Source organism: Erpetoichthys calabaricus, chromosome 2 (genome assembly GCF_900747795.2).
Source record: "Erpetoichthys calabaricus chromosome 2, fErpCal1.3, whole genome shotgun sequence".
In the NCBI taxonomy this organism is placed as follows: domain Eukaryota; kingdom Metazoa; phylum Chordata; class Cladistia; order Polypteriformes; family Polypteridae; genus Erpetoichthys; species Erpetoichthys calabaricus.
Genome location: NC_041395.2, coordinates 93,821,291 through 93,836,089, shown reverse-complemented (window position 1 = coordinate 93,836,089; position 14,799 = coordinate 93,821,291). Strand labels below are relative to the sequence as shown.

Here is a 14,799-nt window from a genome sequence, read left to right as displayed (position 1 = left end):
AGATAATATTGGGCTATGATTTGCTAATATGTCTCTCTGTTTGGGTTGAAATACAGCAAGGCTAAGTTGTTCACCAGCCTTTGTTAGATCTTACATTTATTCTTCTCCCACTGTATTGTACATTGTTCCTAGTGAGAGCTCACAGAGTATTTACTGAAAATGTGCTCTAAGAAAGGTACAATAATTTGATAAGTTTCTGCTAAACTCTGCATCATTTCACCCCAAAGTACTACATTGCATCAGTTTTTCACATGTCTGCTGAAATTATTTTTTTTAAACTGTGGCCATACAACATAAAAATACTTCTTGTGAAAGAACCACTTTTACTTGTTGATAGTCTATATTTGAAGAGTGATTATAGCACCCTCATGTTGATTTACATCATGTAGAATGTCAAAACTGAAGTTTCTCAGTCCAGAAATTCACCAAAATTCTTATTAAATGGTGCTTTGGAAATTTTCAGGAGTTGATCAGATTCTGAAAAGGAGATGTTTGAATGTTGTCCAATGTGAGTTGAAAATGTCACAAAATACTGTATACCTGATTTGGGGCAAATTCTTTCTAAGGGTATCTTCAATTCAGGCTAACTTTGGAAGACAAAGTTTCATGTCAGAAGTTATGTAGAAAGTCACCATTATAGAAGTATTTTAATCTACCCTAATCTACCCTTTAATCATAGCCCTCCTCTCAAGATGAAAACTCTGAATGCAAGCATCCCATTTGTTAGGAAATGGTCTATGAAATAAAGACAAACAAACAGGGCATGAAAATCACACATTAGTACATAAGAACAATCCTCTGGGATGTGGCCTTGTCAATTAGCGGAGCTGACCACTGTGGAACCCCTTCTTCTAGAATGTCAATTTTATTACATTACAGACTTATGGTGTTCCTCAACCACAATTGTTGAAGGTGGCACCAAAATTACAGGAAAACAACAACAATGAAAATTTTTAAAGTGAGGCCCACAAAATGAAAGATGTATCCTAAAATGAAAGCATGCAATAGGTAACCAGACCTTTCTGTCTTACAATAGTACTGTTTGAGGTCCAATAACTGTTAAGCAAGCTTAAAGGATGGCACTCTCATGAAGATGTCTCTATTAGTGAACCTCACTTTATGTCCAGCCTTGTATGTTAAATGACATTTTCTCCTTTTTATCTGCAAGCCATTTAGTAGAGACTCCAGCCTTCAAAAAAAGCTCCTGGACAAAAAGGGAGGTAAAAATCCATATTGACATTCAAATGGCAAATTATTAAAAGAACAGTATGCAGAATGTTGTGGGAAAACTCAGCAAATAGCAAAATATTAAAGGTATCAGATTGAAAAGAGCTAATTGTACCTCATAGGAACTTCTTGAGATCCTGAATAAACCTTACAGATAATCCATTACACCTCAGATGGTACTCAAAAGTAAGCTTCATCTTGATGCCCACCTTGGAACAAAATTCTTTCCAGAATCTGGAAATAAACTGGAGTCTACGATCTGACAAGACTTACTTAGGAAGACCATACAATTTAAAATAACAGTGCATAAAGATTTAAACCAAAGAGACTTAAAGAGAGCACAATTTGCACTTTTAGAAAAATAATCAACTAAGATGAAAGTGTGATGCTTAAAAAGAGGTAAATCAGTAGTAAACTCCACCATGATGCCTTCCCACTACTGGGTGGGTTGAAGGACAGTTTATAGCAACCCCTAATGAGATTTTGACCGATTACACGTCTCACATACTTTAACAAAATCCCTAAAACTGCTAGCTTTATTTGGTCACCAAAATATCTCTATAAATCTCAAGAGATCTGCAAACCCCTGGATATCAACAAAAGGAGAATAATAGCTCCATTCTAAAAAAATTTCCAATAACCTGCTCCGAGTTAAACAATTTTTGCTTTAGAATGTCAGGGGTGGAGGAGCAGCCTAGGCAGATTGAAGAGCCCCTTGAAGAAAATGCTAATATGTCTCTCTACTACTCCAATGAACCTGCCCTCAACATCCAGACAGAGCACCAGCTTTTAAATTACGGATACCAAGACAATAAGTTATAGAAACTTCACCTTCTACCCAATGATGCCATTTCTCTAAAGTAAATATTTCTCTATTACCTATGTCAAATTCTTTTCAGAAGAATAGAATAGTCAGACAAATATAATTTATCCATATTGGGAAAATGCTGCAACAAAACATCACTCCACCGCATGCAAATCCCCACAATCCTAGCATAAGTAGATGCACCCTCTTCTATCAACATGCCTGGGAATCCAGGCAGATGTCAAATTTATTACTGCTCTTCTATGTAAGATTTGTGATAGCAGCAATTTTTTGATGTTATATCTATAATAATTAGGAAAATCTACAAACTCCTGTATTTATTTGAAACTATCAGGTAGTTTGCAGTCTTTGATAACAAATGCCTTATCTGGGTCCATTTGAAAACTAGCAGAACTTGCATGGTAACCTAAGAACAACACCAGTTTGCTGAAATTCGCATTTATCAAGTTTCACAAATACATTATTTGATCTGAGCCTAGAAAGAACTTTCTTTACATGAAAGACATGAGAATCCAAATCTTGAGAAAAAATTCATATATCACTGATGTACACTAGTACAGAGTGAATGAATAAATCATAATGGACATAATTGACAACAAAGGCATTAGCTGGTCCACATGGCAAACTAAATATTCAGAATTGCCTGACACAGTGTTAAAGGCAGTTTTTTACTTGTTGCCTTCCTTGATGTGGATGAATGATATTATATGCATACAAAGATCAAGGTGAAAATGGTTGATCCAGAGATTTGGTCAAGAAAAGACCTATCAAGGGAGAGGGTGGTTATTTTAATTGTATTTGTAATACATTTCTGATAATTAAATACAAGGACATAGACAATTATCATTTTTAAAAAAAAAAAAGAATCCCAGTCTTACAGGACTAGTAGGTGAAAGGACAAATCCATTAGCAAGACTGTCTTTGATATATTCATCCATTACTTCAGTTTCAGTACAACATAAAGGATAGACTCGACCCTTAAGTAAGAGACCCCAAATGAAAAATATATTCTGTAATCATGGTGGGCAATATGGAGGAAACGCAAGGGATTGTGGTGTTTGAAACACAAATTCAAATTCTTGGTAGTTATTTGGAAGACTGGAAGTGTAATGGATAGTTTGCCATTTGGACACTTGTAGGCAATTCAGTAAGCATTAATGACTCCAAACAATAACCCATCATTTATCCCAATTGATGAGAACAATGTTTATTGGGCCATGGAAATCCTAGAATTTTCTGTGGGTTGCATGAGGCAAACATAAAAAATGGAATGGTCCATACAGTACTCCTTGAGCGACTTGCAATACTTTAGACGTGCTTTTGCAAAGACTGACTAACCCTTCCCTGTCAACTAAAGCAGATATACGTAGGATGCTATTCATGGAGGATAGAATTTTGTAATTGACAGTATAAAACGTAGACATCACACTGTCAACAGAGTGCAATTACAGTTAAGAATCAGCCTCTGTGATGAGATAGATTATAATAAAATCTGCAGCAATTGCAGTTCTCGGTGTACAAAGCTTAGTATGAGACAGAACTTCTTTATCCTGACATTCCTCTGCTTCCCGGAACTAATTTCATGTTATGGTTAACAGCACCCCATGGTCCAAATTTAAGTACTTTATCCAATGAATCGTCATTGCATTTCACTTGGAGAAGTATATATTTATTTAATAAACCTGAACTAATAAACAATATTATCATTTTGTTTAATCGTGGTATATTAGAGAAGTGTCATTAATCTCCATGTATTTAAAGGCTAACAGCAATTTAAGGCCCCCAACCCCATGATCCTTTATATTAAGTGGCTTGTTGTGAATCTCAAGAAGACAGTTTTGAAAAAAAAAAAAGTACAACCTTATTATTAAGCACATAGTAGGTGGAAATGTTTAAATGCAAATAGTACATTGGTTATTTACTCACTAACTTATTCTACTAAAAAGTCAAAAGGTTTATTTGTTGTTAATTGAATATTGCACCTTTCTGCAGTAGTTAATAGATGTGAATTTTGTTTCCATTCTTAGATTTTGCCAAGGAAATGTAAGGGGGATCTGAAACCTAATGGTAAACATCCTGCAATGCTCCTGAGAACTGGACGACATCTGAAACTAATGATAAACATATGCTTTTATAAATGAAACAACATCAGTGTAACTTAGAGCATTTCTACAATACTGTTTAAGAAAAAGAAGAAACATTTGGGAAAATTGACTAGTTAATGGAGGTAATATTCAAAATTCTGTTTTGGTGTGTCTCACAACAAACCATGATGACATGTACAGACCTTTTGGCTCAGAAATGGAAAAGGGACAGGATTTATTCAAGTGCCCTACAGTACAATGTAAATGATTTCATGTAGTTTATACTAGATTTATTAAGCTCTCTTAGTAAGAAACAAAAGTAATTATACTGTTTTGCTTTGTAGGTGTTATCAGCTTTTGGGTTCTATAGTAAAATCTTCTTGGATCCCATAATGTAATAGTTAACAATGGCTTCATCTTTGTTCATAGTGATCTCTTTCTCCATCAGTTCAATCAGAAGATCAGAGAGTCATTCTTGTCCACATAGATTTATGAGTTTGAATTTAACTGAATTTAGCTCGGAAAAAAACTTTGTTCATTAGTTGCTGTTTAAAGAGACAATGTGGAATATATTTTCAGCAATTAAAGCACGGAATGAGCACCCTTTGAATACTGAGCATTGCTTTGGCATTATTCTTTGGGCAGGTGTATGCTGAATGAAATTCTCTCAGTTCAATCAGTAGACACAACCCGACTGAACTCATACAGATACTTCTGTAATTATCAGCACACATCATAAACAGGACACCTAAAGCCTCTAGGAATTGAATTTTTGAATTGAAGATCCTCCTCTCCCCCTTATGTGTTGATCAAGAGTTCTGTGTTCAATTGAAAAAAGTCATTCCCATGAGGCTTTAGGTGTCCTGTTTATAATGTGTTTTTACAGTGCATCCGGAAAGTATTCATAGTGCATCACTTTTTCCACATTTTGTTATGTTACAGCCTTATTCCAAAATGGATTAAATTCATTTTTTTTCCTCAGAATTCTACACACAACACCCCATAATGACAACGTGAAAAAAGTTTACTTGAGGTTTTTGCAAATTTATTAAAAATAAAAAAATTGAGAAAGCACATGTACATAAGTATTCACAGCCTTTGCCGTGAAGCTCAAAATTGAGCTCAGGTGCATCCTGTTTCCCCTGATCATGCTTGAGATGTTTCTGCAGCTTAATTGGAGTCCACCTGTGGTAAATTCAGTTGACCGGACATGATTTGGAAAGGCACACACCTGTCTATATAAGGTCCCACAGTTGACAGTTCATGTCAGAGCACAAACCAAGCATGAAGTCAAAGGAATTGTCTGAAGACCTCCGAGACAGGATTGTCTCGAGGCACATATCTGGGGAAGGTTACAGAAAAATTTCTGCTGCTTTGAATGTCCCAATGAGCACAGTGGCCTCCATCATCCATAAGTGGAAGAAGTTCGAAACCACCAGGACTCTTCCTAGAGCTGGCCGGCCATCTAAACTGAGCGATCGGGGGAGAAGGGCCTTAGTCAGGGAGGTGACCAAGAACCCAATGGTCACTCTGTCAGAGCTCCAGAGGTCCTCTGTGGAGAGAGGAGAACCTTCCAGAAGGACAACCATCTCTGCAGCAATCCACCAATCAGGCCTGTATGGTACAGTGGCCTGACAGAAGCCATTCCTTAGTAAAAGGCTCATGGCAGTCCGCCTGGAGTTTGCCAAAAGGCACCTGAAGGACTCTCAGACCATGAGAAAGAAAATTCTCTGGTCTGACGAGACAAAGATTGAACTCTTTGGTGTGTATGCCAGGCGTCACGTTTGGAGGAAACCTGGCACCATCCCTACAGTGAAGCATGGTGGTGGCAGCATCATGCTGTGGGGATGTTTTTCAGCGGCAGGAACTGGGAGACTAGTCAGGATAATGGGAAAGATGACTGCAGCAATGTACAGAGACATCTTGGATGAAAACCTGCTCCGGAGCGCTCTTGACCTCAGACTGGGGCGACGGTTCATCTTTCAGCAGGACAACGACCCTAAACACACAACCAAGATATCAAAGGAGTGGCTTCAGGACAACTCTGTGAATGTCCTTGAGTGGCCCAGCCAGAGCCCAGACTTGAATCCGATTGAACATCTCTGGAGCTTGAGTTGACGAACAGATGGCCGGACATTCTCCTTCAGGATTTTTTGGTAGACAGTAGAATTCATGGTTCCATCTATCACAGCAAGCCTTCCAGGTCCTGAAGCAGCAAAACAACCCCAGACCATCACACTACCACCACCATATTTTACTGTTGGTATGATGTTCTTTTTCTGAAATGCTGTGTCCCTTTTACGCCAGATGTAACGGGACATTTGCCTTCCAAAAAGTTCAACTTTTGTCTCATCAGTCCACAAGGTATTTTCCCAAAAGTCTTGGCAATCATTGAGATGTTTCTTAGCAAAATTGAGACGAGCCCTTATGTTCTTTTTGCTTAACAGTGGTTTGCGTCTTGGAAATCTGCCATGCAGGCCGTTTTTTGCCCAGTCTCTTTCTTATGGTGGAGTCGTGAACACTGACCTTAATTGAGGCAAGTGAGGCCTGCAGTTCTTTAGACGTTGTCCTGGGGTCTTTTGTGACCTCTCGGATGAGTCGTCTCTGCGCTCTTGGGGTAATTTTGGTCGGCCGGCCACTTCTGGGAAGGTTCACCACTGTTCCATGTTTTTGCCATTTGTGGATAATGGCTCTCACTGTGGTTTGCTGGAGTCCCAAAGCTTTAGAAATGGCTTTATAACCTTTACCAGACTGATAGATCTCAATTACTTCTGTTCTCATTTGTTCCTGAATTTCTTTGGATCTTGGCATGATGTCTAGCTTTTGAGGTGCTTTTTGTCTACTTCTCTGTGTCAGGCAGCTCCTATTTAAGTGATTTCTTGATTGAAACAGGTGTGGCAGTAATCAGGCCTGGGGGTGGCTACGGAAATTGAACTCAGGTGTGATACACCACAGTTAGGTTATTTTTTAACAAGGGGGCAATTACTTTTTCACACAGGGCCATGTAGGTTTGGATTTTTTTTCTCCCTAAATAATAAAAACCATCATTTAAAAACTGCATTTTGTGTTTACTTGTGTTATATTTGACTAATGGTTAAATGTGTTTGATGATCAGAAACATTTTGTGTGACAAACATGCAAAAGAATAAGAAATCAGGAAGGGGGCAAATAGTTTTTCACACCACTGTATATCATAAGCTTTTTTTCTCTCCATTTAGAATTAAAAAATGAGATTTTTTTTTTCCTCAGCCAGTACTACAAACTACATGGGGCAAGCAACATACATTTTCCTTTAACAGTCTTTGTCTGGATTCATCTTATTACAATATTGAGCTTTAGTGTACTTTGAGATTGTGTTTGCTGTCAAGTTCCATAGTAGTGCATCTTATCATTACAGTTGTCTGCATAGATCAGTAAGCGTCTGTTGTTTTTAAAATGAGGAATTTTGGGACAGTCCCCATTTGTATTGTCATGCCCTCATTTTCTGTATATAAAATGTGAAGGGTAGAAACCATATAAAGATTTGTGAGATAGCCTGTCACTGTGTTTGTTCAGTTTATTTGGTAAAGACGTTACACATTGTCTTTTTGAAACAGCAAATAGTAGATGTCCATTCTGGAAAGCCCTACAGAACACTGTTTTCATAAGAAAAATGATTGGAAAGTATCATAGTGTTGTAATTGGCATAATGGAGTTTTAAATTTTAAAAATTTTAAATGTTTAACCTTATACAGTATTCTCATGGTCTCATTTTTGAGAAATATCCATGCTCCTCTGCTTTTTTTTTGTTAACATATGTATTTATTTGTTAAAAGAACTTCGCTTCCCGGGTCCTCCCTGCATGGAGTTTGCATGTTCTCCCTGCGTCTGCGTGAGTTTCCTTCGGGTTCTCCGGTTTCCTCCTACAGTCCAAAGACATGCAGGTTAGGTGCATTGGTGATCCTAAATTGTCCCTAGTGTGTGCTTGGTGTGTGTGTGTGTGCCCTGCAGTGGGCTGGCGCCCTGCCCTGGGTTTTTGGATTCCTGCCTTGCGCCCTGTGTTGGCTGGGATTGGCTCCAGCAGACCTCCATGACCCTGTAGTTAGGATATAGCGGGTTGGATAAGGGATGGATGGAAGAACTTCTGTGTTTTCCCCGGAGACAAATAAAAATCTATCTATCCATCTATCTATCTATCTATCTATCTATCTATCTATCTATCTATCTATCTATCTATCTATCTATCTATCTATCTATCTATCTATCTATCTATCTATCTATCTAAAATAATGCCTGTCTTGTCTATCTGAGAAATAGTAACAGACATGCACATGACAATATCTAGATTAATTCAACAGTATAAAAGGCATATTGCTTAAAATTTTAGAAAATGATCGTTTTAAACAATTTGAATTGCCAAAATACTTAAATCATTTCCTTTAAAGTTTTTAAAAAATATTTTCATAAGGCAGACATTGTATTTTGTGTGACATGCATCTGTGTAAAAGAAACACTTTTGGAGTGAAGTTTTAACAAAAAGAAGGTGTTCCCCATGATTTATAAATACATGAATATGTAGACTGAAAGGAAAGGTAATATTACTCATCCTTCTAATTTCAAATCTGAATCCATTATAAAGTTGCAGTAGCCAAAAATCTCAAAAGCATCAGACACAAGGAAGAAAGCAACCCTGGACAAAGCATTAGTCCTCCCAGGGCAGATTTTAACCCTCTACAATTATCGACACACAAAGATTAAAAAAAGTGAACATAATATCTTGCCAAATATTGTTAATACCAGATATTTGTAATAAACTTTTCCAAACCTGATGTTTCAAAGTTCTTCACATTTTTAAAACTTGAAGAAAAAACTTTGAAATGTTGATTGTAATTTTCATTTCTCATCCTATGAAAATCAAAGCTCAAAAAATAATATGTCACAGGTGTAAATTATAACATTTCCACAAGTGATATAATAAAAATTCTATGATTAATGACTAACAGCTTGACAAACACTGAGTAATGCAAATATATCATGTAAAATATATAATTTTCATTTTTTTGTGAAAAATTTTGCTTTATGTTATTATATTATGTTTGGCACGGTGGTTAAAGTGGTTTTGTTGCTGCTTTGCAGGAAGGAGACCAGGATGTGTATCCCTGGTTCTCCTGGAGTGGTGTCTGAATGTTTTTCCCATGTCCTTGTGGTTTTCTTCCCACAGTCCCAAGACATGCAGGTTCGGTGGATTGCTGTTGCTAAACTGGCCTCTGTGTGTGTGTGTGTGTGTGTGAGTGTGTGTGTTTTCCCAGTGATGTACTGGTGCTCTGTCCAGGTCAGGTTCCTGCTTTGCACCTGATGATTTCTGGGATAGGCTCCAGCTGCCCGCTACCCTGCCCTGGATAAGTGGGTTAGAAACATGGATGAATGGATTATTACATTATTATCAAACATAATGAGTGTGGACATGTCAGTTATTCCATAATCCCTACCATTGCAAAAACTTGTAACAGCTTCAACATGTGAAGCCCTTTAAGACACCCTTCTTTTTTAAAAGTGCAATGCCATATATAATTTTTCTAACTCTGGAATGTAATGCAATGTCATTTAATATTCAGGATAATCAAGTAAATATGTTTTAATGTAATGGTTGAGAAGTTTGGCATTTTAAAATGCCTGTTGCATCTGATTTTATTCCAGCCAAGTGGACTAATTATTGTTCATATGTATAGTGTACATTCCTCTGTTGTTAATATTTAATATTAACAGCAAACTCTTAATATTTATTCCACTCAAAAGTATTAACCTACATTAAATATACAGCTACATACATCTGGAAAGCTGCTATTTTCAATTAACTGTGTTTATGTAACTGTGCTGAAAGTAACATTCATTGCACAGCCAACAGTACACTAATATTTTCTCTTGGGTCTTTAGCATTGTCTGATAACTGGAACATTTTCAACTGTGAATAAGGAGCTTCCTATCTTAAAAATCTTGCTCTCTCCACATAAACAGGAAATTAAAACGGAAGCAAATGTTATATACAGTATATAACTTTTTCATGAGATGGCTGTGTATTTTCTATTTTAATACAAAATGTAAAAGTACTCCTAAACTAGGCTTACTAGGCTCCAAAGTTAACACAGTGAGGTTACCCACTAAGTGTGCTACAGTACACTGTATTTCCAAACAAAAAACTGATTTCACAGCTTTTAGTATTGATTTATTTTACAATATACTGTATGACAGAGCAAAATATACATTTCTGGGAAATCACAGCAAATAGAGCAGAAAATGTGCACAATATCATCTTTATTCATGAAACAAATATTAGCATTTACTAATCTGTCGCACAGAGACATGAAACAGTAAGTAAACACAACAAGATTCTCTAGTCTTTTTTGGTGCACTTTTATTTGTATACAGCAGTAACAAAACAATGTATTGTACCAAATAAAAGTTTATATTTCCTGGCTTCACTCACCTTAGCTCTACACGATTGACTTCCTAGGAGGATTTGATTTCCTAATGTGTAGTGCTCTTTGAGTGTAGAACTTTGCTCTGACAAAAAAAGACAGCAACAAAAGTGAGGAGGAGCCAAGAACAGGCCAAGTATTTCAAAGCCTTGTCCTTTCAGTCGTTAAAGAGACATTGACATCAAAATTCACTCAGCATATTGCATTTTACATGCTGGAAGCACTGTACTGTATTTACAAACAAGAAAACAAGGATATAACCTTTTAGATGCAATTTAATGGTTTACAAATATGGCAATTGTTTTATTATTCTAGATAAACAAAAACAGATTTTTTTTTTTCTTGAAGTGAAAGAAATAAAAAGCCAGTTTCTTCTATCCAAACAAGTCACTATAAGAAGTTTTAATGTTGGGTTATGAATAAGAGGACTTACAAGGAAATATCAGTTTAGAAATCTGCCCTTTCCTTTTTTGAACCCTTTTATTCCATTGTGGTGTAGTCAGAAGACAGTTTATTCCATCCCAATCATCTGGACAAATTGCAGAAAACACTGGGATGTCTGTGTATTATACAGAGGGAAGAAAAGTGGCATGCGTTTTCCCTTATCTTTCTTATGAGGTAAAAAATATGTATTTTAAAATACATCATTGTTATACTGTGTTAGTATGTGATTCACTGATCTTTTTGCATACCATAAAACCATCAGCAACAGCGTTTCAATGATAAATAGGGCAAAGAATTTCCAATTTAAGTTAAAAGAAAGGAAGGCTGGCATCATTAGCTCTGGAGAAGTTCACTAAAATCGTATCAAAATATGTTTTTTTTGGAGTGAATATTGTTATGGTTTAGCCAGGGCTTTCTCCCTGGCTCAAGCATATTTTTCTTTAATATTGTTGTTGTTTATCAATAATTTTATATATTTTTTATTTGTAATGTGTTTAGTGCTCTTGTGTGTCATGATTTAGATATAAGTTCATTGGTTATTTGTTAAGTATACATCACGTTTATTTTATGTTAATGTATTGTGGTCAAAATTTAACATCTTATTAAAGAAAGAACCATCCTCTTACAGGACAATTCAGTAATCAGGCAGGAGAAAAGCTGCTCATTGTATCTTTTAATTACTCCTCAGCAAAATGCCTTGGAGGGAAGCATTCTTCAATAGCAGTCCGTTACAGCATGGTTAGAGAAACAAAGAATAGAGGTTTATTTTATAAACTGTTGAATTTACATACAGTGTCAATCAATGCATACATTTTACTCTGGATGGTTCATTGGTTTACACCCAAATGATTTATATCAAATAAAAGTCTCATATTATTATATTTTGGTTCTTCTTATACACTTGAATTGTGCCACCACCCTTGAAATTTCTGTGTATATAACAATTGTCCATTCTCGTTTATAGGACATCTGCTGATTATTCTTTGTGGGTGGCGCAGTGGGTAGTGCTGCTGCCTCGCAGTTGGGAGACCTGGGGGCCTGGGTTTGCTTCCCAGGTCCTCCCTGCGTGGAGTTTGCATGTTCTACCCGTGTCTGTGTGGGTTTCCTCCCACAGTCCAAAGACATGCAGATTAGGTGGATTGGTGATTCTAAATTGGCCCTAATGTGTGCTTGGTGTGTGGGTGTGTTTGTGTGTGTCCTGCGGTGGGTTGGCACCCTGCCCGGGATTGGTTCCTGCCTTGTGCCCTGTGTTGGCTGGGATTGGCTCCAGCAGACCCCCGTGACCCTGTGTTTGGATTCAGTGGGTTGGAAAATGGATGGATCATTATTCTTTGTTATCCTTCAATTCATTTTGTATATTACATCAACCTTTCTTCTGGTAAATTATTTACTTGACCATCTAGTATTTTTCCTAAACCAGTTCTTATATTCCAGTGTATATTTTGTTGTTCACTTGACCCTCATCTTGTTTCTGATATGTATTTACCCTTTATGCTTTTTATTTAAGATGAATGCTATGTTACCCTAAAATTATTCTTCCGCAGTATTCATGTTTAGTTACTTTCCCTGTCCCCTTCAAACAGAGTGGGACCATCATGACATTCATACCACCCTTTGCCTATTTAATCAAGGCAGGGAGTCAGGCCCTCCAGAGCAATGTTGAGAGTTGAGGAATTTGGATCGAGTTTAGTGAGTACTGTTGGATTTTCTGATATTTTCTCTCTGTTTTTGGATTATAGACTGAATTTATTTGCTGTGTGTTGTGTTTTAGGCAACCCCTTTTAGTTCATTTGTTACCTATTCTCCTTGTCTTATTTTTATTAAGGCCATATCATTAGTATTCAAAAATTTGAAGTCACCAGGTGTAACAGAGGACATGGCTTGGCTGGCAACCCAGCTGGGATAGATGACACCTTAACTGGACAAAAGGCCCGATAATGGATGGTTCAAAAGGATGGAAAAGCATCCCAGATGAATTATCAGATGTTCCTTCTCCTGAAATCATGATGATGTTGTAATAGAAGGACAGAGGGCAGCATCCCTCTTATTGGTCCCCCATATGCACATCCACAGGGTTGCTTATGATCTGCAGTCCTAATGTGTGGCCTTGGTGGGTGCCTACAAAATCCCTGCAGCTGACCTCTACTGGCCTTCCATTCCTGGCTGAGAGCAACACATGATCCTCATACTTAGATCTTTACCGCTCATTAGATTCCTCCCTTCTGTCTTCCCAGGGAACAGTTAGTTCCAACATACTATCTGCCTAGTTAATATGAACAGAAAGACAATTATCAGGCCATAAAGTGATAATGCAAATGGACTGTGGAAATCTCAACTGCTTCCTTAGCTTAGCCACCTGTTTCCAGTGTTGTGCAGATGCAAGACTCCCAACAGCTGCCCCCTTCTAGGGCTATGCTAGCTCTCTCTACTTAACAAACCTAATTATTCACCTTGATGGCTGGAGGCACCTGATATTACCAATGGTATAGGAGATGGTTTTCACTAACTCCTCGATCAGGTGGTCATGTTGTCACTGATACCACCCAACTCCCAGTGCCTTGGGGCAACTGCTAAGGATATGCTCCACATCCCCTCTTCTCCGGCACAACAGTACTGTTTAAATTCCAAGAATCAATAAATATTGATCACAAAAAAGTGATGAGCTTTTGATATGACTGGATGTGGTCAAATGGTCTTGGCTAGACACATGGTTAGATTATCAGCTTTTCTGAATTTTGCTATGACTGTCAAGGCTTTTGCTATTATTTTTAGCACCATTACTAACTCTGTGTGTGCTTTTGCACATTTTTTATTTTTTTCCCCCCAATATGTTTTGTTGTAAAGTGCCTTTTTAGTTTGTTTTTCTCATTACCGTAGTGCTCTCATTTTGATTCAGCTCAATGTTTTATAAGGCAGTCTTTGGGTCTGAAGCCCCCAAGAGTTTTTCTCCCTTTCTGTTCCACCATATGTTTTGCCACCTTATCACTGACTAAAATTAGGCGACTTTGTAGTATTATAATATTTTATTAATGTTCATGTATTAATAAATGCATTATTTTTTTCCCCTCTTGGGGTCCTCCAGGGCAAATAAAGGTGTCTCTTGGAGGGCTGCTTCCCTGCCCACATCAGTCTGACCCAGACATGCTCCTGAAGTGTGGAAGTACTCCTGGATTTTACTTTACAAGAAGCATCTCTTACTCAGTCAAGTGAATCACAGTTGAGAGTGATGAAGGACAAAGGTTACCTGGAGAGAAGAAGGAGAAAGAGTATTGTGATTGTGAGAGAACATATGGATTGTGAAGAGACCCTGTTTGGAAGATATTTGTTTGAAATAAATGGAACATGAGAACATAAAATATTTGACAAACTAGAAGAGACCATTCAGTCCATCAAGTCTGCTTGTTTATTTAACAACCAAGCATTCTCATCTGGATTCTTTTTGAAGGTTGTTAAGATCTCTGCTTCAACTACATGTCTCAGTAGTATGCTCAGATACTCACATTTCTTTGAGCAAAGAAGTACTTCCTATCTTCACTCCTAAATGTAATTCCTCTTAATTTTGATTGGTGTCCTTGTTTACAAGACATTTAGTTGGAAGAATTTGGATGGATTTATGTTGTCGATGTGTTTGAGAATTTTGAATTTTGAACACTAGGATTAGGTTACCACAAGCATGCAGTCTCCTCTGTTCGAGACTAAACAGATTTAATTCTCTGTGTCTGCCACAGTAACACATGTGTAGGTCCTGAAATTCACCTGGTGG

At 37.3% G+C, this 14,799-nt stretch overlaps 1 protein-coding gene across 1 annotated transcript in view; it reads right to left on the bottom strand.

Moving 5' to 3' along the window:
- Positions 1-10,751, bottom strand: part of LOC114646132 (uncharacterized) — a 44,264-nt gene extending 33,513 nt beyond the window's left edge. Inside the window, exon 1 of the mRNA XM_028794137.2 lies at positions 10,601-10,751. The gene's annotated coding sequence lies outside the window, so the exon portion shown is untranslated. The remainder of the gene's footprint in view (positions 1-10,600) is intronic.
- Positions 10,752-14,799: the final 4,048 nt, after the last annotated feature.